Source organism: Rhododendron vialii, chromosome 9a (assembly GCF_030253575.1).
Source record: "Rhododendron vialii isolate Sample 1 chromosome 9a, ASM3025357v1".
NCBI lineage: Eukaryota > Viridiplantae > Streptophyta > Magnoliopsida > Ericales > Ericaceae > Rhododendron > Rhododendron vialii.
Window position 1 is genome coordinate 23,565,704 of NC_080565.1, and position 27,776 is coordinate 23,593,479.

General features: G+C 37.9%; 1 pseudogene; it reads right to left on the reverse strand.

Annotated features, from left to right (window-relative positions):
- Positions 1 to 27,744, reverse strand: LOC131299721 (THO complex subunit 2-like; annotated as a pseudogene).
- Positions 27,745 to 27,776: the final 32 nt, after the last annotated feature.

Below are 27,776 nucleotides of genomic sequence, written 5' to 3' on the forward strand. Positions count from 1 at the left end.
TAGGTATTCCATTCTGAATATTTAGTCCAGAGGTCCTCGCTCATCTAGGATCCAGAAATAAAGTAAAAAAAACATTCCAAAGCTTAAAAGATTCAATCAGCAGATGAGTAGAGGAAACTTGTCTATTGACGATAAGAAATGCCATTATTACCTTTTTGGGATACACAAGTATCGTAGTACTAATTCCCACTGTAGACCAAAAGAAGGATTCCTATAAATTAGTTCCAGAAGTCCCAGGTTCAAGTCTTGGCAAATGCCACTATTCTTCGCTAGCTGCTGGGGTTAGGGTATTGAGGGCCCTAATCCCCAGCACCCAAACAAGTTGGGAAAATAATTTTAGATTCCATAAACAAATAGCTCTTCTGAGGCTTCGCCATTATGATTCGTCATCTCACCAAACACTTCAGTGAAGAAATGATATTTGAGGACGCATATGTAATTTCAATGGAAAGCATGCAATTCAGCGACAGAACTACTTGGCTAAAACCTACACATCACCCTCCATAATGACACAGAAATGACGATAAAACGAGGATCAGACATGGTACATGGAGTAGAAAACATTTGTGTAGGCCATAGGGTGAGTCAAAAGCAATTGGCCAATGAAGGCACATACAAGTATACAACATATGTAAAAGGTAACCCACATGCATAGATGATAGAATGATTAGAATCGTACGATTCCCAATTTGAATCTACAAATCTATACAAAAGAAACCAATTCGGTTGCAATCTTGCTGTTTAAATTATAAATTACGGAAATTTTGCCATTCGATTTGTGGTTCACTACGCTTTACTACGGTTTAGTTTTCACCTCTCTATCGAGACAAAAAAAAGGAAATTGCTTAGTTATATCGACTACTAGCATGATACCTCTATATACATACTGATATCACTTTCCTACAAACAGTATGTATACATTCATAGGTATACACACATCAAACTATATGTCATAATTACCCCGTAAAGTGAATCTTGTACGATTCAAGGTTTATCATTCCATCAAAATTTATAATTTGTTTTGGGAATTAAAAGCAACAACCACATGAATAATGTATACTGGAAGATGAAATTTTCAAGTATACAGTTCAGGATCACGACGAGTAATCTTGCCGGTTGCTTCCTTTCCATGAACCCTTAGAGCTGGTTGTTCTTCCAAGTAACCTGGACGCTAGACCATGGCCCTCTTTCTGTCCCCTCTTCCATCGTAGGGTTGTGCCATACAACCATTATTTAAGGGAGGAGGCGGAGGGCCGGCCGGTGAAAACTCACTTGCCTCAGGAAGATGGTCTCTTTTACCGTCTTATTTATTCTAATATATGAGATTTTGTACATAAATTATTATTGGTGAATAAATCAACTAGTAGAGTTAAAGGTAATTTCTGAACACCCTACCACAAATTCCTGGAGCAACCACTACAGCAAACAACAATTTAGTAATGCAAACAAGCGAGAATTCACATATATTCAAATTTTAGCTTCAAAAAGCTATGACAAAAAATGACTACATAATAATACACTTCGAGAGAAGATGCGACTGAAGTACAAAAAAGCGACCGCATAGACCATTGCGGTTTGTCTCAAGTTGCATAAACTTGAAAGCAACAGTTGAAGTTACTCCTCCAATAATGACATAGTTACTAGTTCAACTTTGAACTTTTCCGCACAACATTTCTTACAGGAGCATAATTATGTAAGAGTGGAATCGACCTAATGAAATTGTGTTTGCGTCGTCCATCATACTTGGCAATTAAATCATGTTGCGATTTTTTTATTTTTTATTTTTGAGTCTTCTACGTTCTAGAATAGGTCAAGAGTAGAACTCTGCAGATCTCCCAAGCTTTCGTTCTTAAAATGGACTACAGTAACATGTAAGCAGGGGTGGGTATAACTAGTAACATGTGTAACTAGAAAGTCCTGCTGCTGGTCTTACGAACTATTTGTTGCATGTCAACGTCATGGGTTCATGCTAACATTCTCTCAACCCTAAACGAAACTGAATTTTTTTTTTTTTTATGTATTTAACATGTCATTTTGGGCACGTACCCAGTTCACATCGTGTTAATTAGTCTCGTCAAAATTCACCCATTTTGGAATGCACAAAAAGGGTGGAAACATTAAGCTCTTTTCTCTGAATTAAACTTCATCAAATTAGTCATGAAATTATACATAAGAGTCTATAATTTCAACTCTATTAGATTGCCAAAATATCAAAAAAATAAATCCTAGTTTGAATGTATTTTTTCTGTTTACGAAATTGACCCCAACATGATAAATAATAAATAATAAACAAAGATTAACCTCCACCGGCATAAAAAAGACAACATTAACCCAAAATTCTATTTTCGCCTAAAATATGTAGCCAAACCTCCATTAAACGTGTTAGACGCATAGCTTAATCGTGTTATCCATGTTCAACCCAAACAAAGCTTGTTAAAACATCCAACTCAAAACCAAATGGCAATGAGTAGAGAGGCAGCCCCGGCTCATATACTAGTTTCGGAGGTTGTAATTGGTTAATGTGAGATGAGCTCAAACACTCCCCCGCACGTGCAACCCTTGAACCGCACGTGGAGAGGTAAACAACGGATTCATAATGTAATGACCACAACGAAACAAGGTGCTCTTAAGGCACAAACAACAGGGCAAACAATCAAGAGTTTTGTCCCAAAGCCTCCGAAAGCCTAGCTCCGATACCAGGTTAAAGCATCCAACCCAAAACAAATTGGCGATGAGTGAAGAGGCCCCCCAGACTCATACTAGTTTTGGAGGTTGTAATTAACCAGTGTGAGACGAGCTCTAATACAACTAATAATCATGTTACCAGATCATGTCATTTTTCAGTGTACGGTTCGAGTCTTCTAAACATGTCATGTCGAAAATTCCCACCTTTCATCTAAGTGGCCTAAAAACCAAACCAAACCCAAAACGAGCCTTAAAACCAAACCGAGCCTAATTGACCAATATAATCTCTCCAAGTCCATTGCTCAATAGATAAATAAGAACTCAGATTTACCTCTGATTCTGCAGATGTCTTTGATCCAACTTTGATGACATTCTCATCCAACATCCGACTCGTCCATCTGTTTCTGACCTTCTTTCGGCTTAAACGTTCCAGCTTGAACAGAAGCAGAGGGCATGGAAGCCTGACCATCTGACCCATTTACTAACAGGACAGGTTTTAGTTTTGCAAGTCCAGAATCAGATTTTAGTGAAGCACTTTCTGTTCTCTCAAGTCTTCCATCTACTGGTTTTGCCCATTCCTGCGTCAACAACTCTTCCCCCAGCAGGTTCACTTTGGACATTAATGCCATAACCATTTTGTACAGAAACTAAATTACGAGCTAAAGATTTTGAAGCGAGTGTAGGGGCCGGCTTTAGTTCAACATAGCCCATGCTAAATTCTTCTTCTGTAACCCATCAAGGCTATCAAGGAAAACAGAGTAAAAAAAGTAAGCAACTAGACAACCAGCATACGATGACGACATATTCCAAAACAGGACAAAAGTATTTTTCACATAGAAAGAGCTTTACACTCCAGGTGTGTCAACTTCCAACAGACAAAACAATGAAAAGTAATTTTCAAAACAAAAAATCTTGGTCATTGAAGTCTATAATACAAAAAGGGTATCTGGGACAATGTTTTGGCATGGATATTTTAGTCCTTTTGTCACATTTTTTATTTCTACATGAACTAAATAACAGAAAATATTTTCGTGCAACAACCAAATACCAGATAAAAAGTCATTTTCGAGCAAATATTTTCTATTTCCCCCCAAAAAAGAAGAGCTTATTTAGATACAAAGTTTAAACAGTTACATTTCATCGTACCTTTCTTGCAGCCAAGGCGGCGGCAACACCTGTAGCCAACACTTTAAGATCCTCCCTTTGGTCACTTTTAATTTTAGCCACCTGTACAGGAGGTGGGGAGAGGAAGAGTCGAGAAATAAAAGTGAATATACAGTTCAAGAAGAACACAGACAAACTAGTAACACTGTCACTTTTTCTTACCCATTTCTCAAGGTTTATCCCACTCTTTCGCGTGACGGGGAAAACACCAGCAAATTTTGTCAAGAGTATAAGAGCGTTCTGGATTTCCATGTACTTAGTGGATTCCAAACATTGAATCAGCAACTTTGTGATCCGCTGACTCCATTTCCAATGTACCTTTTTGGAACAAAAAAAAACTTAAAAATCTTAAACAAATTGCAAGGAATGAGGAAGGAATGATGTGATTGGAATCATCTTTAACAAAGTTAATCATATTTTGATGCAGGTCAAAGGGAACAGCATCACTGGTTGTCAACTTTGAAAGGAACGTGAACTTGTACAACTAAAATCGTCACCACAATCATTCATTGATTTTGCACCACATTTCTAATAGAATCGTACACACATTTTCTCCAACTTCTAGCCTTAAATTATTCAAAGTTCGGGAATACCAAAGACCAAATTTTAATAATTAAAAAAATAGCAAAAAGACAAAATTTGAAGATCATTCAATGCACGTGCAAAAAAACAAAAGTTGAAGATCCTTCAATCAGCACACAAGTACACAATGTGCATGACAGAAGTTCAAAAAATCTAGCAATGAGCATTGTTCTCATTTAACAGAGAAAACATAGTCTTCCAAGATGGATATCCTCTTTTGGCTAAAAAACCATGACCACCTGATGACTAACCTTTTCAAGGTGAGTAGCAAGAGATGCGTCTTCTAATGGTTGCCATGCTTATATAGAATCCACACCCCTGTAGGAAAAAAGGCTCCCTCAAATAGCAAATATTTGGAGAAGCCTCGTAAAGCGGATTTATTGGCAAGGGTTTTTCTCCCTGCAGCTAGAGGACTGAATCAATTGGAAGCTGAGGGTTCAGGCTGGTTATTCGCTGTTTGATGCTCAGTGGGAAAATTTGTACTTGGCCACTATATTTTTGTTCTGGCAATAGCGAAATCTATGACTCCACAGACCAAAAATTTTCGTGCCCAACAAGCTTGATTGCCATTATCTCCTCTCAAGTTAATGAAGTGCCCAACAAACTCTATCAAAGAGCTGTTATCAAGTAGAATCCTCCTCAAGTTGATGTGATTAAAATTCATGCAGCTGGCACTTCAAGAGGTAAGCCGGGTCCGGAGAGGTTGGTGGACAGTGTTTGGATTTTGGATTTTCAAATGAATATTGGATGGGTTTCGTCCTTGGTAGCAGAGCTCTGGGCTATTTGGAAAGCACGATGCGGCCTTGGCTGAGGGGACCAATAGGATAAATCTAGAATAAGGTTGGGAAGAAGCAATGGATCCTATCACAAAAATTCGAAGGTATCAACCCTAGCTCAATCTGATTCGCATAATTAAGGATTTGACTATGCAAATGGAGGAGGGCTCTGTCACTCATATATGGAAGTAAGCTAATTCATGTTCAGATTTTATTGCTCATGAAGCCACATTGCTCGAAAGTAATATCTATATCCTGCATAAAGCACCTCCCCAACTGACTGAATTGATAATGAAGGATGTGAGAGACTGGAAGTATGTTAGGTCTACGCTTGTAGGGTTTTTACACCCCAAAAGGCAAAGATAATATAACAAATGAGACTAGAAAGAAACTGGGTCCTTGACTTCCGAACGATAAACAGTTGATAAAGTAAGAGGCGGAGTATTTACAAAGATGAAATGCAAATAACAAGAGCAGTGATGGATATGTATTTAAATCCCACAAACAGCACAAAAAAGCAGTAGATGTACTTGAAACTCCAAGACAGAAATAACAGACGACGTGGAATATTTTCCATTTGAAACCTTCACAATAACCCAGCAAAATATTTGGCTCTAAATATGTCAATGAACTCACCTTAATGAACTGACTGTAAGTAATGCGCTGGCTGTTCGGATATCGATAATAGACGGCAAACCCTGGCATGTTTACACACTCTCATTCATATACAGATTCATCACTCTGCAAAGCAATGCATCAGACATCGGTCAACATAAGCTGTCCTTCCAAAAAAAACACTCAAGCTGGCAAACACTTACAACCGAAACACCAGTGGAAAAATAATACTGCTTCCATTAATGGTAGTCCAATTTGGGGCATTCATTATTCATAGGAGACAACTAGGTGCATAGCCTCATGCTAGCACGAGAATTTCATGCCCGTTGTTTTGCTTCTTCTTTTTTTGGCAATGATTAAGTGGATATGATAATAATGTGGAGTATGCAATATTTGCTAAGCTATTTGTTTGAAGATAGTGCTAGTACAAATGATGTAAAATGAAATTTGAATTATGTCTTTGATAATATAAAGGCATTTGAATATAATCCGAAGATTATATGTACAATTCCTTGTATGGGCATAGTTGGGAAGAGTAGGAGGGAGGACAAAAGAAAAGATAATTTTGTTCTATTGTTCAAGAGAAATGGGAGAACATGTAGTGGGTTGCGTAGATCTTGTATTTTTCAAACCAAACCTGAATAACCAAATGCTCAGCTTGTTCCGGGGAACTTTCCTGAATTCTTTTGTTAGATTGGTGGCATGTGCGTTCTCATTCTAATCATCCTATTCCAGTACATGATTGCATACAACTCAGTCATCAATTCCAATGTCGTCACATAACCAACTGGCCTAATTTGCATACTTTTCTACATTTCTCATGACGTTGCCACAAAGATAGAAACCCAAAAAAAAACCCCCAAGTCTTCCTCTCACCTTTTTCCCCATATAAGACATTCCTTATCTATTATTATTTCTGTTTAAAACCTATCACCAGTCTCTCCCTTCACGTTTCCTTTGCTTGTTCTTATCAAAGAATTGCAGTTAGAAAACACCAAATATATGAACCAAAGTGCAAATCCCCTATACGCCTTTAACTTCGGCAAGGTGTCCTGTATAAATTTAAGCTCACTGGTGAACTAAGACGTATGATGAGTTCCACCAAGGATCAACTTTCCCACCAAAACTTGAAAATGGCCAAATGCCCTAGGGATTCCTTGTAATAGAATCATCTTTCACTACTAAACAGATAAAATCGGAAGAATTATGAAGGTGTGAAGAATTAAGTGTATGACTGAGTAAAAAATAAGTCAATGTAAACACATGGCAATGAGGATTAGTGTATCCCTAGTATTTCGGTTACCAAAGGGAGGAAAAAAAGTAATGTCAAATAAGTTACTGGATTTCATTACATAGAGTACAACTATTCTAATCAATACCCAAGAGATTTGGGTATTGAAATTGGATTTTGTGCTTTCAATTTTCTCAAATTTGGTTTTAAACTCACTTTGGAGAGGCACGAGTGATTTCTGCCGACATGCAAAAGCAATGCCAAACTGCTTCATCTATTCTTCAAGATGTTTTCTTCTCTGCACTTCAGAGTTCAAATCCTGCCAAATTCTATCCTTTTCTTCACTAACCTGTGCAAGGCTTTTCGATGAACTGGAGACTGTTTGGAGCAAAGTGTTACGTTCTTCATTCAAAAGATGGAATTCCCTTTCCAAGCTATGATATCTTTCCTTGGTCTTCTCCCAAAGTGCAGTCCTAAGCATTTAAAAACCAAATATTAAAATGGGAGAGACATACCAACTACTACTGCAGGAATTTGAGCAGGAAAATAGTTCATATGCTAGGTTCTATAATTTCATGATTTCAAGAACTGTTTTTGTGATAGTATTAGCAGTTGGCAAATTATCTAATGATACAAAGTGGTAAAACATATAAAAAATTAGTACTTTAATTTTTTACTAAATTTATCTTAAAATGAATAACTCATAATTTTTTTTGTGTGCGCTTTACCTTTAGCAGCATGTAGCTCTTGCCAGTATGGACTGACTCCTCCCGACCAATCATACCTCAGCTCAACAAATTTTTCATCACAAATTATAATGTTGAAAATCCACCTACGTTCACACGATAAGATCAACTTGTACCCATTTCCAAGCTCATGAGTTGCACAGAAGTCACACCAACCATAACACATAAGATTATTAACAACACGAATTGGCCATGATTTAGAACCACGCCTTAACAATATCCAAATTGTTATTCCAATACCCTGGAAAAAACAGATGCATCCTTGTGGCCAATCCTACACCATAGACATACAATCATAAAACTTACAAAACAGAAACAGAAGATAATAAAACTACAAAAAACAGCATATATTTTACCTACCAATTGAGTAAAATCTGTCCATCAATATATGCAGAAGAGCAAGTTTTTGTTGAAGGATAAGAACATACAATCCAGAAGATGGACAATTTTTCAAACAGCATATTCTAGGAACGAAACATGACCGAAACCCTATCAAACATAACAAAATCAACAAAATACTGAGGCCTAGAGTTGCTAACACACAAAACAAACTCAAACGAACAAAACCCACACAAAAGGATGCTGAAGCACTTAAAACCTTTAAACAATTTCGTTAAGCAGAAATCATCTACTATAAAATAGAATACAAACCCTAGCAAAGAAGCTATATCATTAAAACCCATACAGAAAAAACCATAAATTACGTAAATTATACAAACGAACAGAATACACTCACTCTCAGTCACAGCAAGAGTCACTTGAAACCAAAAAGACAAACCCTCTATGGCAGCTTCAATCCGAGCATAAACAATTGATAAAACAAAATAAAACCAACAAAACCCACACCAAAAAAAGCAACAGCAACCCAACGACATGGTTCTAACGTTTTTTGGGGTGTCGAGATCTCTGTGTGTGTGAGAGAGAGAGAGAGGGAGAGAGAGAGAGGGAGAGACAGAGAGAGATGTGGCATACACTAATTTCTGTGAGATCTGTAATGGTCTTGGAGAGGAGAGGAGCAGAGCAGATGAACCCTAGGCAGCAGAAGTCTGATTGGTTCCTTTCTGCGGTGGTGAAGAGGCGTACTGTTTCCATCCGGGCGGAAAAAGGCAAATAAAAACACCTCCACACCATGACGTCATCACCACTCCTAACTTGGAAAAGACCTAAATGCCCATCAGCCAACACATGAATCACTCCGTTTGAGGGGTACAATTGGAAAAATCAGACAAAATCCCCACCGATTTGTCTTCTTTTAATAACAGGGAGGAAATGATTGCACATTAAAAGTCACAGCTTTACCCTTCAGTCACCATTGTGAGTTCAAAATTTCAGATTGAAATTCAAACGATCATGGTAAAATGGAGTAACTAATGGCAAAATCTGTCCATTTACTTATCAAAGTGGACAAATATAGTGGGACACCACAAAATGGACTATTAACGAACTATAACATAAAGGACAGAGGGGCAATTTAAAAAAATGGTAATTCACCTTCCAGTAGTAAACAATCTTCAATGTCTCATGTAAAAACTGCCCAAGTCGACCCACTTCATACTCAGTGCAGCAGCATATCATAGGTTGCAAGGTTTTGCAAATCAGAACATCAATGTGGTTGACTGTGTTGAAAAACGGTGTGCCAAGAGAATGAAGAGTATGTACAAACATGGCACAGTAAACAGCATCAGGCATGCTGAACGTACAGCGCGGAAATATACATCGCTGAAGGAACTCCAAGTTAATTTTCAAGATATCGGGACAAGAGCTCAACCATTTATCCTTCTCATGAGTAAGCCACCTGCGAACAGATGCAACATTTTCTTCAGGCTTTTGGAGTTCAAAAGTAAGACAATCCAAAGATTCTTGAATCCTTCCCCAGTCTTTCTTCCTTTTTGCGATTGCTGAGCTCAAATTATCAGAGAGTTCTTCCAGAGCTTTAAGTGCTGCATGCTGCTTAGAAATTTCAGACTCATAACGGCTTCTGGGGACATAAAGACTAAAAAGCGTGAGACCCCAAAAGGTGGCATACAGGTCTGGAGAGAGGGTGTTCCATGCTTTTGACGGCAACATTGTTCTAACAGTATCAAGAAGATCTGACCACCTGCATAGTCGATAAATGTTAAAAGCATTCATGTAATATCAGTTACGTGGCAGCCAACAAGATCACGCAAAGGGTATCCAATTCCACATCCTGATCAACCTTTATGTAACTAAAAAGGGTCCAGATTTAGGTAGAAGATTTGACCCCAAAATTAGGCAAAAACCTAGCCAAGCAATGGAAGGCACGTCTAACTAATCCACAAAAGGAATGGTCATAGAAATAACTAGATACTGGTTGCCAAGATAAAGATTCCTCATCCCGTACTCAAATTTAGGCAGATGCATACTTTCATTTCCACAACTTCTAGTGATTAGCAGTGTAAGCTCAAGGAACTTTCTTAGAAACTTAGGATTACCAAGATGATGTACAACTTACACAGAACGATGTTGGGCAATAAGCAACAGCAGTGGAATAGCTATTTTTGGATCCTCCTTTGGAAGCAACGAGTCCCTTAGTCAGTTAGTGGATTTGATCAATGCCTGTAACGACATAAGTTAACATTTCAAGACCAATTAAGTGTCCCACTCAGATAGCAGTGGATTCAGCTGGAAAAAAAATCTTGAACAAAAAGCAAAGGAGTCAAATAGATAAAAGTTTCAAATATTTGTTTCCTAACGCAGAAAGAAACAACTTTTCAGCATGCAGAAAGCTATCAATGTCGAAAGTGGCAAAAAAGAATATATTAGTGAATAAAATTCCCACCTATGAGCTCTCAGTTTTTAATATCTGCCCTCCCTACAGAATTAGAAGAAAAACCTCTATATATACGAAATGTAAAATGTATCTAAATGGAGTACAAAAAGCATGCAACTTCAGACAAAGTTCATCTATCGCCCTAAAAAGTAGCTAGGTCATAATAAAATTGCATAATCTAGCATAAACTGGCCATAATCTAGCATAAACTGGCCAAGTAAGATTGCTATTATCTGATGACAAGAATGAACAATAGAACAGAACGCTTTCCTTCAAAGATGGTTACTGTGATAAGTCAAAAGTGTTCAAATTAAGCACCAGTATGCATTACACCATTTGAATTGTAAAATTGTAGGAGCTGATTATTTTCTCTAAACATAATAACTTAAATAGCTAGTGAATTGCAAAATTTCTTGAGATTTTAAATCAGAGAGTTGACTCTCAAAACTTTTCAATGCACCTTGTTGTTTCGAGTTATCCCAAAAGAAGTAGCCTGATATCGGAGAGTGTCACTCCCTGCCATGGCATCTAGCTGTTCCTACATCATGTTCTCTGTGTATTGGACATTTGCCGTTTGCTGGATAAGTCCCTATTCCAATCAAGAAGATCAAAGTGTTATGAATGGGACCTGGAAGACACATCACAAAGGCATAACTTAACATGTCTGAAAATACCTGTAGCAAAACTAGCTCAATTCCATTCCCTTCAACTGATTCACGAGATACTGGAAAAGACCTCTCAGTTCCATTGATGGGTATTTCTTGCACCTACAAATAATGGCAACGGCTACAGAAAATTTCAAGAATGTAATCATAGCAGAAAATTATGTCATCAGTCAATGCGGCAACAATCGAAGGGGCCGATTGTTGTTACATCATTCTTCTTACAGTGATTGTTGGTACATTTGGAAAACTAAATTACTGCACCAATCCGAGAGTCAATTAGGAAACTAACTCTCTAATGACAGGGTGCCGAACAAGGACATGCACTTTTGTGCGTGTGTAGGGGTGTGTGCGCGATGTGACTTAATCGACTAGGAAAATAAAAATTTCCACATAGCTATGCAGTAGGATTATAGAAATAAACAGAGGCAATCAACTAATAACCCTAACTTCAAAGTGTAGCATTATAACACATAGCTCAGCAATTAAACGATAGGATTAGAGATATAAATAAAGGCAATCAACTAATAACACATACTTCGAAGTGTAGTATTTACGGAAACAGAACATATGAAGTTCAAAATTAAGTATTATAACTTTTTGTTAGGCTGCAAATTGTGTTCACATATTTTTGACCAGGTGCAAGGCCCATAAGCATTGACTTCAAGCATAAAAGAAAAACAAAACATGCACACATCAATAAACACACAAGAGAATAGGAGAAAAGAAAAGGAACATAAACAAATAAATTTTCTCACTTAATTCATTTGTTTGTTTTCTCTTAGAAACAAATCAAACTTAATATTCAGAAATTTGGTAAAATAAATCTCAGGCAAGTCTTCATGCCTTGCGTGACGTAATTTTTCTCTAATAAAACCATAAACAATAAATTAAAACATATTTATCAAGCCAACCAATTTTTTATCCCAACTTTCACATCCTCACTTTAAATTTTTAAAAAAAAAAAAAACTACAAAAAAAAAAAAAAATGCATATTAGACAGCGTAATCTTACAAGTTACAAGGGAAAACCACTTCAGCGCTAGTAAAATGTTAACATCAATCGCTGATTTGTAAATGTTTCCCCTTTTCACTATGATTTCAAATTAGTGGCTCCATGATTAAGACTGAAAAGCATTAGCGTGAAATATACATGACTAATATTATGGATAATATAATATTGTAGGGACAATAAAACTATGTAATAAAAACCTCCCATTTTTTAACAATTGAGCAGCACTGATATTCTTGAGAGCTTGGTTGATGAATCTCAAGCAACAACACAACTCTCAATTCAACCACCGCCTCGAGAGAAAGTGAATTTTGCTCAAAAGTTCATGAGTTCCATTCTTTGCATACCATTCATTCTAAGGTAAAAAGATGAAGCAACGAGAATGGAATCTACATCTTAATGAACTGCAGTAGTTGTCCGCCAAGACAGACTTCTGGATCTACTAAAGACCCATTAAACAAATAACCCCCGTGAAGCTATTTTCCATAAACAAGTACTCCCTCAACTCTCCCACTTGACAAATAGAATGTCTCCTCGATATAAAGGCATGCCCTTCTGAGCATAATTATCAAAGATCGAATGGCAAATCTGCAGAAAGTTAAAGTGCAAGACACAACTTTGGCGGAAACTCCCACCACATGCCCAAGGAAGTGCAGAATCACAGAATGGTAGGTGCAGCGAGAAGAAAAACAACTTCAACAACAACAAAAACTATCCAGGATGAAGCACATTCTATCTTCAAATTTGCAACTAACTATAAACTTTATAGTTGAGCAAATTGACTTGGAAAGAAATTCCTAATTAGATAGAACTCAGCACAATTAGGACATTCAAATGCACAGCCATACAGTCCAACAAGAATAGTATAAGTACTTGTATGCCAATCACTTTGAGATTCCAACCCCTTCTCCACTTACTAATCAACCCGTCTATACAAACTTATCTTCTGCCTCTTTACAACCCCTCCATCCAAGAAGAAGCTAAAGACCTGTCACACTTATTCCCTCAGCAGTTAAACATATTGGCACTCCACCACCCCTGAATAAGCTGTAATCTATGAAAATGAACCAAGTATTCGTCTTCATACAAACAGAGGAAGAGCAAGCTCCCATGAACCACCCACTTTTGATCTAGAGGAAATCTTCCAACTAGGGAGACGAAGCTCAAACATGTAAATTTAACCCTTTGAAATAAAGGAAATCTCATTTTTGGAACTTCAAATGGGAAAAAGACACAAGCATACGAAGAAAGGTTTCAAGGGGAGTACTTCTCAACTAAGCCCTTGCACCTCCCTTACCCCACAAATCTAAAATCTTGTGTACTACTGTAGACATCCGCTCTTTTCCCTCCTCCATTCCTGCTCTCAAAAGCAATCCGACGATCTATGTAACTGAACCTCATCTACCAAAATAGTGCCAGCCCAAGTTTGATTTGGATACCTAGTTCTATAGGAATAAAGGCTTTGCAGCAAGTTGAATTGTACTAGAATAATTTTTCAGGGCACAAGGGAAAAAGTCCAAGGTGGCAGGGCCAACCCACCCCATTTGTTCCATGGTCCATGGCCCTACTGGAGCTACCCACTTCGATCAATGAGCCAACATTTTCACCGGATATGAAATCATTGGTGCTCGATCTAGTGTCACGTGAAAAGCAAATGCAAGAAAGCTGTAGCTATATCACGCATCAAAGGAGCTCAGGAAAATCTGCAACGTCCACAACATCCCCATCTCCAGCCAACCTGCTTTTTCTTGAGGTTAATCTGCTGCGAATTGGGAGCATCCTGAATACTATATTCAAGAAAAAATGACCAACATTTTCGAAGCAGAGGTCAGTTGAAGTATGTTAAAGTTACCAAGAATGTCATATTGCACTTGCACAAACCCACAACCAGATAATTTCTCGACAAACAGAAGTAGAAGTTACAAGGAAATGGAAAAGACTAAAAATCAAGTGAATAAGTTTTGTTATAAGGTTCCCTTGTAAATAGCAAAAAGTATAATAAGTCTATGATTGAAAACCTTAGATGCAGGGAGCTCCTAAAGTGGTGCCGCTCCCACCTTGGGAACCCGCTTTTGCGCTTCCAACTAAGGAATGGGAGCCCCCTCCCATCGGATGGGAGCTTGCCCCCTATGAAGCTGGGAGCTTTTGTATAATATTTGTTTATATAAACGGGGATTTATCACTTGGCTGTATTAATTGGTCTTTGATGAACTCATATATCTAGCCTAAGTCATGATATCTTGAAAAGAAAATCATATATTGTATCAATTGCCCATTTCTTACACTTATGGAGGACTTGGCCCATATTTTTACTTCCTAAATTATTGTACTTTTAAAGTGAATACTCTATGCTACATTATTTTCATAATATATGTACACGCTCCTCTCACACTCCCAACCTTGGAAGCTTCTATATTCCCTCGCTCCCCTGCACCCGCTCCCACTTCGTGGGACTAAGATTGAAACTACTAACGATTAACATATCGGTATATAAACCTTTAAGCTATGAAGCACGGATACTTCGAAAATGTCGCCGTACCCGTACTGGGTACGGGTACGGGTACGGCGTGGGTACGGCAAAAACGTACCCGGTACGGCAAAATTATGTCGGGTACTTTTGGTAATTTTGGGTACGGCACGGGTACGGCAAGGGTACGGGACGGGTACGGCAAGGGTACGTTTTAGCCCAAAATGAAATTTTTTCAAAATTTCTGGGATTTTTTTGTAAATAATTATAAAATGTGGGTTTATTATGTAATTTATTTGTCATTTATAAACACCTCTCTCTTTGTCCCTCTCTGTCTCCATCTCTCTTCTCTTCGTCTCTCTCTGTATATATTTTTTATCGATCGGAATAATCTCTCTCTTTGTACATATGTACGAATGTATGCATGTGTAATGTATATGTATATATGTATCGGAAATTCTGAATACTAATAGATATGCAGTAGATATGCATATTTTGTACTAATTTTGCTTTTTGTTGATAAAATGGGTTTATATTTCATTTTATGCAATAAAAAATAGAAAAACATTATATATATATATATATATGCCGTACCCCGCCGTACCCGTACCCGTACCCTACTTTTTTGGGGTTTTGCCGTTTCCCGTACCCGTACCGGTATCCGTGCTCCATAGCCTTTAAGTAATTTTCCACATGATCACCAAATAAGAACCAAATGGCATATGACAAACATGCAGTCTTACAGCCAAAGGACAAGTGATGTACATATGCTCAGAATGCAGTACTACTTGCAAGCAATGTTTTAAAACCAAGACCAGTGAGCGAACCAAAAAGGGGACCTGGTGGATGGGTCATTGGTGATGTCATAATTATGTAATAAATATATTAATAGTGTGAAAAAACTAAAAAATTGAATATACAAAATATATTTATGAGAAAAAGTCTGAATGTGGATGTATCTCTGTTTTTTGAAGTGGAAGAGAAGAAACTGGGCCAATGTAAGTGCTTTCGCGAATCCCACATCAGTTAATGCTTTTGAAAGTGTTAGGACCACAGGCCACGGTCTCTTTGTGTTGGCAAATTCCAGGACAAAAACACATTTATTTGTATCCCCATTTATCAAGTTGTATTTTATTTATTTTTATTTCTAGAGTGTCTGTTTAGAAAGTGGAAGAAAATCAATATTATATAATTGAGGGAGTGCATTTTTAGGTGGAAGAAAATCAAGGAAGATCAAGGCAATTAAGGGCTTTATCTTTTAGCAAGTTCGAAAGGAAAGAGAAATCAGGAAAATCTCGTTTCGGTATATGACAACTTCATGCAATATACAAGCTGATTATAAGGAATAATATAGTGGCCTATATATAGACAAATTCGTGACGATTAGTGACGGACGAAAATATACAGCAACTTCATCTCATTTGTGCAAACGAATGGAATATTGAAAAGGGGGTTTATATCTTTGAATCTTGGAGTAAAAAGAAGATCGATGGATCTTTGAGCATCCAATACAACTTCAAGAGGTTTACAACATCAACTTAGTTAATCTCTGAGCAAAGTCCTTCGGTGGATTCCGGGAGGCAAACGGAAGGCTTGTGGATTCAAGGCAGCGGCGGTCAAGCACTGGGTGTGGTGAACGTGGATTCGGCAAGTAAGTCTTAGGGCGATTTGTGAGGATTCAGAATCGTAGGGTAAGATTACTTGTAACCGTACAATGTTTTATAGTGTTTGATTCCTTCCCGCGGTTTTTTCCCGTTTAGGGTTTTCCACGTATATCTTAGTGTTCGTTATTTGTTTGCTTTCCGTTTGTGAGATTGATTTTGTTTATCACATGGTGAATCGTTGATTGAGATTAAAACATATCAAATATTTATAAGCCTAGGCGATCTAGGATTTTTCAGAAAGAACTAGCTAGGCCCACGTGCCAGCTCTTCTTAGTTCTTTTCAGCGCCCAAAGCGGAGTATTAATGAGTTAAAATTTTGAACAAAATGATTCGGTCCGCTTGACCCGCAGCCGGGTTAACTTGTTCACCGGCTGAACCGGTATAATCAAGCGGTTTTAACAATAGAGAACAGTTTGGAATATAGTCGGTTTCGTAGTTGGTCCGGACCGGAGCAAGGGCCGGTCGACGGTTCAACCGCTCGAACCGGCCGGGCCGGTCCAGTGTTTAAAACATTGCTTGCAAGTATCATGAAAGTACAATGTACCCAAAATGAAAGAGTACATACAAGTGAACCCAAAATGAAGCAAGAGATTGGAGCCAGACAAATTAAGGCCATCATCTTTAAGCTTCTCACGTCCAACTTGTGCCAAGCGCTCAATCACAACGTACTCCAAAATATAATACTCAAGCTGTACTGAAAATTCAACTAGCCAAAGAAAAACAACCACCCAAAGCATCTATTCCATTATTGTTGAAATGCATCTAATATCTAGAAAAACATGTCTGAAGGGCTACGCAAACAGCTCAATGTGACTGAATCAACAGAGGAAGATAAAGAAAATTTCACAAGGAGAATCACACCATAGGTGATCCCAAAATAAACGACATCCAAATAGAATGACATATATATGTACTAAAGCTGGAAGGTACACAGCATTACAGAGTGCTAAACAACTACTCTCTCCACCCCATTTTGTTTGCTTTGTATGGAGAATTCCACTTTTTAATACAATTAATGCATGTCTCCTTATGATTAGATTTCCAATATTGTCCTTTATTCTCAACTTTTAAAACTACTTTTAGTCATTTGTGATGGTTAGTATATGGAAATCAACACTTATTACTTGTGACTTTTGCAAAGGAAGCAAACAATTTGGGACATCCTAAAATGGGATAGTGAGCAAACAAAATGGACGGAGCGAGTAAAAAAAAAAATATTTAGAATCACTAGAAGAGCCAATTAAAAAAAAAACTATTTAGAATCACTAGGGGAGTCAATTCAATGTTCTTCACAGAGTAAAACCAAAGCCCATTCGGTGCAGAGCGCAATAAGCTTCACTAGGGAACTAAATACCAGTTCTTAAAATAGTATTTTCAATATTTTAACAGGAAAATCTGCTTCATTAAAGCATGCTACACTAAACAAACCCAATGACTAACGTTTGAACTAGCCTAAGAAACCCATACAATTACAAGAAGGTGATGTATTCATGGCCGACCCGAATAGAGACTCATTGGGCACCCGCTGACATGTGTCGACCTATGTCGCGACTCATCAAAAAGTGTCCACTAGTATCTTGTCTTTTAGAATCAGGCACAATTGGACACTCAAGGACACACGTCTCCATCACTTAAAGACACGTGAAACTCATTGCAATAAGGAAAAAATCTTGGGATCCCATAGCATAATGCCAAAAGGTAGATTTACATCTACTAATCCCTTTCACACATAAACAAAACTATTTTGTTAAAAAGAAGTTAGGCGTTCAAATTTAAAATGTTACATTACCTTTTTAGAATGTAGAAAGTGGGTAATGAATTTTTTACAACTTTGAAAATCTATTTGTACTCTTAAGATGTCATGTATGTGTTGTTTTGTTTCCATATTTATATTCCTAGGTGTATATTGTGACGTCTTCCTGTAGTGTCTTACCGTGTCCATACTGTTTGCAACCGCGACAAAATCATGACAACAAAAATCATGTTAACTTTCAGTAAACTGCAACGATAACACAGAGACAACCATCTAAGTTTAAAGCCTACTATTAGTGGCAACCACACACCTAGTGCCACCAATTTCACTTTGGCCCGAGATAAAAATGACATTTGCCATATTCTAACTGCTTCTGTCAGACCACTCAAGTATATTAAGTTGGACCTCAGCTTTCCAATGATGGGTGCCTTCCACCTAAGGTCACTTAGCATTTGCTAGAAAATCTCAATCAAGCGGACAAATCTTATTCTTTCATGTAGGCAAAAAGGTACACTTGCTTAAGTACTCCTTTCAATTGATCTATTAGCTTGTCAAACAATTAGATGACGGGAATTTTACAGCAATTAGGAGCAAAACACAACGCTTTCACGTACACTTTTTGCCAGTCCTCCATTTACTTTAGCTTATGTGCTTCTTTTCTTAGTTTTTGTCCACCAAAGGATTGCATTCCATATGCAGTTTTATAAATTACCAACGTGTCCACACTCAAATCATGAATTGTTAATGTAACTCTTTCTACTTTTAAGAACATATTCATTGTGGAAAGCAAATCGTTGCAGTGTAGTAAGTTTGCAACATTTTCAAGAGAAATTTATGCACTCTTTCCTGATTTCATGACTTGTGTGATGTTGTAAAGTGCAGTAATTGTAGAGATTCAAATAGGAAACCTAACCACTCAAAGAAATACCACTCAAAACTAGAGTACAGCAAAGAGAGTAAACTGAAACTTGAACAAACTCTGGAAAGAGAAACATTCTCATCCAGTCAGTTGTGCAATATATCTCATTTCACCAACTAAGAAATCCATGAACAAGTTCACAGAATGACCATGTTTAAGGCAAGAATGGATACAAATGAGTTCATTAATGTCCTAAACAGTTGGTCAAGATGCATGCTAAAACTTGTGAGCCTCAGGTCAAAACCCAAATCCAAAACCAACGATAAGCAAGAGTAGTGCCTGCAGACTGCAGAGCCAACCCCTCTCTCAAAAAAATGGAACAGTCCATACCACAGATAAGAACAAAAGGGCGGGTGCATGACCACATTACTTTTTCAAAAGCAACCACATTTTATGCAGGTAAAAAGGGAAGCCTTGAAAGCGCGCACACACACGAGAGAGAGAGAGAGAGAGAGAGAGAGAGAGAGAGACAGAGACAGAGAGAGTATAATAAATCCAACCTGCGTCAAGTACTTGAATGCATCAACAGGAGCAATCATATCCCGGTATGCATCTATCTGTACACATCACAATTAACGAACATGAATGTTCTCACAAAAAAAAAGGAAAGAACACACCATAGGTTCTTCTAGTTTTCTCCTCGTCTAAATTTGGCACCCTTCAATTCTGTACATTTTGTCAATATAGCATCTGTCAAAATCAAAGGCGGGAAATGGCCACACGTATTGCATGGTCCCATATTTTAAGGGCAAATTAGTCCATTCCTCTCTCCCCTTCATCTTCTTCCCCTTTCTGAGTGCAGACAGCTTCAGAATCCCATCACTACAAAACTACCACCACCCAACACCACAAAATCCTCCTCCCACCACCCCAGAAGCAAATCCACCCTCCCATTGGCAAAGTGTGTTCTCTCCCCCATCACCCTCATCTATCCACCACTCTCTTCTCTAATTCTGGGTTTGATTTCAGTTGCTTCAAAGCAAAGTAAAACTGAACACAAAGAAAGCAATTTTAGAGTATCCATCCCACATTAGAGAGCAAATTATGTTGCAGCGCTTTGTGTCTTTGTGGTGGAGGAAGAAAAGAAGGGAATTCGGTGGGTGAAAATAAAAAGGGAGGGGGGGAGGGAGTCGAGAGAGAGAGAGAGAGTTGGCATGTAGTGGTGGAAGAGCGTTGTGGAAGGGGAAGGATATAGTGGGCGGTGGAGGAAGCAAATAATGAGTGGATCATTATGTCCTCTTTAAATGGTTGAATTCTAAAACCCTTTATTCCGTTCAACCGGAACAGCTGCTACGGATTTTCTAAATTGACTCAATGTGCTAAATCTGAGGGCACTATAGCGCAATTTGATATACAGGAAGCAAATTGAAACTAGGAAACAAGTGTAGGGACCATCATTGTACCGTAGCCCGAGAATAAATAGCGATGAGAACAATAGGAGTAAATAACAAGAACAAGAATAACAATACAAAGTATTAGAAATAAAACTCATAGATGCCTGCTAATCAAATGTTGACACAGTACCTGATGGACAATTGTTCGTAGCACTGTCATTGGATTGGCATGAGCTAGTTTAGCAACGATTTGACCCAGCTGCTTTAGGCTCTCCTTTGCAAGCCGTTTCAAGATCCTTCTCGTGTCTAACTGTTGAAAGAGCTGGGCAAAGCAACCAATACTTCTCAACCACAACACCAAAAGAAGTGACCAGACTAACCAATTCCTAAAAACAAATAATTTACCTTTGCAGTTTGCCTTGCAGCCAAAACCATTGGAATACGCTCATCATCTTTTTCCCACTCACCATACAAGCGATAATGCGCCTAAAAAGACAAATGCCACTGAGCAATGTATACCCAATGGAAACTCAAATAGAAGTTTTAGAGCGCGATGACGGAATGTCTACCTCATACGGAAGTAGATTCATAACTTCCCATATCTCCTGCCCAACCGCCGGATTTGCAGGTATAAGAAGGAAGCAGACATGTTCCCAGGGCTTCCTCAATCCTTAACCTAGCTTCCTTTAGATGCAGACGAGGAGTTTCATTTACACCAGAACCACTTTCAGGATCAAAAGATCCATCACTACACCTGACACGCTCAAGTGCAGAGAGGTAATAGCCTTTCAAAACTCTACATACCTGCTTCTCAAAAAATAAAAGAGACACCATTTTTACCACAAAAGGACCTTCTATAAACCATAATACAGCTCATGGAACTACAAAATAATGCACCTTCTGCAGCAGCAATGTATCGCGGTAAAGATAAGGTCCAGCACATGAAAGCAACTCAAGAAGCTCTTTCGGAAGGTCAACGAAAAATCTCTTTACAGATGAATTTGTTTCCATTGAATCACTAACAGCTGCTGAAGGCAACACCAAGTTCTGAAGATGAGTTTGCCGGACAAGTTCATATGCTGAGGAGAGAGACTTTTCAATGAGCCTGGACAAGTGCAACACAAGGTGAAAATGAAATACTCACAGACTTTCAATAAGAAAAATAGACGTGTGAAGACGGAATTTTAATGAAAGAATAAAGTTGGAGACAGATAAATAGAGCAAGTCAAACATCCAATCAGATTGAAAAACAAAGACAGAAACTAATGATATTCAATCCGTCTAACTTGTGATTCAAATGCAACTATAAACTGAGATATACCTGAATAATTCGTTACAAATGGATTAAGTGGTGAAAGACGATCAAAAAGAATATGGGCATGATACCTGAAAAACCCAAAGTCAACATAAGTATGATTTTGCAGACTCAAAAAGTTTAATACTATACAGCCAAACTAAAAGTTGGATTTTACTTGCATACAAATCAGATGGAAAAAACATAATTTTTAACAAAGACAAGCTTAATAATGATCCATTATACAACAAGTATACCACACGTAAATAACAAAGACGGAAAGCCCCATTTGTTGTATGATAAATCACAAAGAGGCGGCCAACCTAATATAGTCTTGACCATTTACCATTTTGGAACTGCCTTGGTGTTAGAATGCCCATTTTTCAAATGAAAAATCACAAAGAGGTGCCCAAACCCATTCGATTTTGGTAATTTCCCCATTTTGAAAGCCACACATAATTTGTGAAGCAATATACCCAGCACGGACAGACCTATATGAGTGCGCACGCGGAGAGAGAGAGAGAGAGAGAGAGAGAGAGAGAGAGAGAGAGAGACTTTTCATTTAAAAGTGAAGTTCAAACAGACTTTACATTTAAAAAACTAATAACAGACTTTTCGTGGTAAACCTGCACTGTATTACCAAAACGACGACATTAAAAGTGAAGTTCAAACACACCCAAGGGAAAGAACATTCCGTAAGGGACAATACATGCGTAGCCTACGTAGAAAATATATCTCACACCCCCAGAAGCGCCAAGTCCAAAAACATTCTTCTCACAACCCAAGAGAATAAAAAGATAAAAGTAATTGTAGTTAAGAAAACCCAAAGACATTTCACACAAACCTAGAAAAACTTTTGACCTGCAAAAAGTAATATGAGAATTGTCAAACATGCAGTTTTCATCATTCTGCTGAAACAGTATCTCGTACAAAACTAATCATGGCATCCAGAAAGATGGGAGTAATTATCAACATAATTGCAAACATAAACCCCAATAAACAAAAACCATCGTCCATGATAACACGGGCAAAAAATTGGTTTAAGTTTCATTTCACCAAACAATGATACATTGAACATACAAAAGCAATGATTCAACAGTTACGAGCTTATAATGGAGATACTCATTACTCCGTCTCAAGTACACAAATCCTAAAAATCATTAACAAAGTTGCATAGCTAAGCCAGTACAAATGCAATCCCAATGAATAGGTTCAAGCCATTACAACTTCCTATATTTTTTCCTTTAGGGAACAGGAAGCTAGTTAATTCTGACACTCATAAGCCAAAAAGGGCAAGCAAACTTTGTAGATATTTAAAAACCAGATTTTAACACATCAAGCTTACCAGTCATTCACGGAAAGAAATCCAGTAAGCAAGCCCAAAGTTTGATTGTACTCAAGCTCTGAAGCTTGTTCAGTGACTGCCTCACTTTCCAAGTCTATAGCAGAAAAAAGATCTATTGTCACATCTCCTTGCTTCTCGTCTTCCATTAGATCCTTTCCAGTAGCAGCAAGGTTTATTTTACCAATTTTATTAGCCTGTAAGCCATGTCACAGAAAAAACTAAATAAGAGGACAACACCAACATATCAAGTAGCCAGATTCAAAATTGCAAACTATCCGAGGAAGAAAACCGGATACAATCTTAAGTGAAGAGTCTCCTAAACACCCAACCCATAGCTTCTGATAGATTATAAAATATTAAGGGATATCTGCACCTCTAACCGACGTAGCACAAACACCAACACAATGATTTTCAAAAAAATGAAGGACACAGCATGCATAAGAAACGTTTAAAAGTGATAAATTATAAGTTTGTAACACGTCATATCGTGGAATATTTAAACAAAGTTAATGATAAAATAAGAAAACGCAAACTAAAAAAAGGAAATCCCATATATTTAGTAAACATCAAGATACTATCCACGAAAAAACTGCAATCTAAACTCTATAGGATGCAAAACTATTGTAAACCAATGGAATACAACTTGGTTTTGTCCCCGACAATGAAGAAAATTGTTTGTAAAAAAAGATTCATCACATCATGTTCGGAGAATTCAAAAAGTAAAGCGGAAGTGTCAGGAAGTTTCTAGCGTCAACATCATGAATGAACTTTTCAATTAGTATACGTTGAAGTGATGTCAGACACGGCGTTATTAATTTTAGAGTAATGGTGTCAGATACGGGCAACCAAAACAACACACCTCCTCCTCATAAGTGTATGTGCCTCTTAGTTGGGTACACATAATAAGCATAATAGGAGGATACCATGTTTTACTCTCATCCTCACTTAAAACTAATAAAGAGATTTTTTCAAATGGGCAGGGCACTAAAGGACTAAGCCAACCCATTATGTAGGGCAAGATTCAATGAAGAGATAAGGAAAAAAGAGGAGGAGAAGAAAGAAACAACAATAATACTATTACTAGTACTAGTACTAAAAATAAAGAAGCTAACCAAGTCGAACAAAGAATACAACCCTATAAATTTATAAAGATTACCTCATCAAGCCGCTTAGAAGAAAAGGAATTATATTAGCTCAAACGCCTCGTCATCCTTGGTAAGTGATGTGGATATCTGAAACAGATACAAAATATAAGATAAGAGAACTAGCAATTAAGTGAAACAAAAAATGCGGAGGCTGGGACTTGGGAATAAACAAATCCAATCCTCCAGCATCGAGTAGTATAGAGGTAGACACGCGACATGACAATAAAATGCAGGCAAATATTTCAAAAAATGCAAGACACATCACACCTTGTGGTATCTAGGGAAAGAGGGGGAAGCAACCCAGCTAAGAGAGAAAGGTAGCAAGATATTTTGGGATCAAGTACAGAAGCTATGAGAGAACTTCTTGGGGAAGAAGGAGACAACTTACGATGAAAGATGGTTCTGGCCATCGGTTTATAGAAGGTAAGTCATGTGGTCCTAGCTGCGGTCTTGGATATTCCAGATTTTGTTTCGACTGTTAAGGTTTTATCCAATGGTGCGAATTCGGAATTCCTTTTTTAGGGTTACTAGCCTAAGGCAGTTGTGTTGTCGGGACACACTGCCAGGTATCACGTCCTCTAGCCTCCAAGCCACAAATCACCAAGATCCCACAGAGTACACCAAGTTTTTGTCTCTAAGGCTAAGCCATGCCTCTAAGCTTAGGTACTTCGCAGTTTAACTAAGGCAACCCTATGATACTTGAAAGGGTCATCATGCATGTGGTATGCTCCCATGTCAAGGGATAGTTAACAAAATCTTTGTGCCTCAGAAGGACTTGGGCATTCGTGCCTAAACACCAGTTTGTTCGGTCAAGGGGCGCGAGCCCTATAAGTGCTCCATTTAGGTTAGCACCGATAGCAAAAGTTATCTGAGATCACCTACATGTGGTGGTGCAAGCCATAAAACCTAGTTAAACCATCCAAGATGCGGTACAACAAAGAGACCCAAGCAGACATCACCCATCCTACACACCAGATATACAACCCAATTGAGAGATTACTTCTTCAAAATGGACATCTATTTTTTCTTATCAGCGTATTCAAGCCTACTAAACAATCACACTTCACAGTGATGTATCATGCCAAACCATACCAAAGAACAATTTTTTCTGAAAAGTAAATATACCAAAAGATAATGAGCTAAACAAAGAAAATAAACACAATCTAACCAAAATGTAACAATAAAACGTCAATAACTACTTCAAAACGGGAATCTAAGTTGAAGATTGATACAATAAAAAGGAAAATAAATTGATAACATCCCATTATGAGACAGATTATGCACAGAACAACTAACATGCTATATAGATCAATGAAGTCTTCCTTCACCAGTAAAGCTCTGCGCTGATAGAGTCCTAATGATACATGGCAATTCACTTCCATACGCTGATAGTATTGGAACTTGAAACCAAGAATCTGGGAAGCATGAGACTGTAACAGAGTGGAAATAATAAGCAAAGCTTAACATATTCAATCATAGGAAGAAAAAAAAAACCTTAATAGTAAGACAGAACAATGGAAATGCACACAAGTATAGTATGACTATACCTTAAGAAATATGGGAATCAGATCCAAGAACACGCAATTATCAGGCTGAAGCTCAAAACACTCCAATACCTAGGGTATCAAACACTAGTAAGCCCGAAGAATGCACTATAAATAGAAGATACTTTCGAGCAAAAACTGCTCATGAGGTGGTTAAGCAATATAATAGAAAAGTTCAACTTACAATATCAAGACGATTTGGATCCAGATCAAAGTGTCCGATGAGCGACGGTAAAAATTATATTGCTTCGAGAGTATGTCCAAGAATTTATCTAACAGAACAAACTAGTCTCAATGTAAACCTTAATTATGCCAACTGTTGCTGCTAATGCATTCTGAGTTGATTCTTCACAACCTTGACAAAGCAGGGCAACCTGCAAATTCAGAACAACAGGTTGGGTTGGGGAAGGTTAAAGAAGATGTGCAAGGAAACAACATGACTTAAGTAAAGAAGTTTACATGCCAAGACAGTTCTAACTGATACAAAAGGGAAATCATGTAAAGATTCTGAAAGTCCTAGAACATATAAAACATCTAGAAGATCCAAAAACTAATCGACATATCACATATCAACTAAAGCCAAGGCAGCCCAGACCTCTTGTGGGCCAACATGCATCAAACATGACGACCATAAATATGCACTTACACTTGTGGTTGCCCAAAATAAATTTAGTACCTACAACAAAATGAAGTACCAGTGGAGACCAAAATTGTCAATTTTCTAGTTATGTAAGAGTCTAAGAGACCACTAGGCATTTAGAACTTCCCAAAAGAACCAAACCTAATTTACAAGCAAACAAAAAACCAACATTATGAGGCAGCTCATTTACATGACTGTCAACAACCCTATTTTCTCTCTCTCAATTTATACAATCCAAAGTCAAGCTGATTCATCCCTGCCAAAAAAGGTTCTCCAGCATTATGTGGCTAAGAAGCACAAACACGTCTACAGGCCTCACAGACAACCAGTCACTTTCATTTACCAAGTTCCCAACACCGTTGTTTGAGCCTAATAGCCAATAACTTGGAATAAAGTGTTGTATCAAAACAAAAGCTCCAATATTCTTTCACCAATGAAAATATAAACACTGAAAAAGTAATAACCCTCTTAAAAGAAAAATCTGCGGGACCGTCTAAATCATTACCTTCTGGGGCGAACTCATCTCGGGTCAAATTTGCAGTAACAACAGGTTTCAATGAATACGGATTAATAAAACCAAGGTTTTGAATTTTGTCCTGACTTGAGTACACCAGTATTTTATAGGTACGCTACGTTCTGGTGAAACGGATACCGTTTTGGATGGATCACAACTTTAAGTAGTGATATTTATAAATATATATATATACACACACACACATTCTTCAAAGAAATAGGAAGTGTACTCTTCCATACAATTGAGTACGTTACATAAATAACAATGGTTCCGTTTGTGTGTAAAGCTGCTGTAAAACCCCCCCCCCCCCCCCCCCCTCTCTCTCTCTCTCTCTCTCTCACAATTGTGTAGGTTACATAAATAACAATGGTTATTCTTCAGAGAATAGCTTGTCCATTTGTGTGTAAAGCTGCTAAAGCTCTCTCTCTCTCTCTCTCTCTCTCTCTCTCTCTCTCTCTCTCTCTCTCTCATTTTCACAGCTTTATAAAGCTCACCAACATCCACAGCTTTATAAAGCTTACCAACAGCCCGGAGATGATGAACGAGTACTCTACCGGAAAGAGGCCGGAATCGGCTGGTAAACCCAAAATCTGCCGATATGGGCCAGAATATTGGCCAAAACAAAATTGAAAGTTTAGTGTACCGGAATATCTACAAAATGGTACATTCCGGCCGTACAGGTCTGGTACAGCGTATTCAGAGCCCCTAATAAAAACCTTAGTATTGGATTTGGGCAAAAACTTAAGGAAAAACCTGGTTAACCCTACTTCGAACAATCATCTTCACTTCAACCAGTGCAATAAGTGAGAATAGGGCATGATTCTTCTGCGAATAGGGAAGGAGGGAGCAGAAAGCGGTTAAGGCACAAGATCATATATGTGATTGGAACTAATA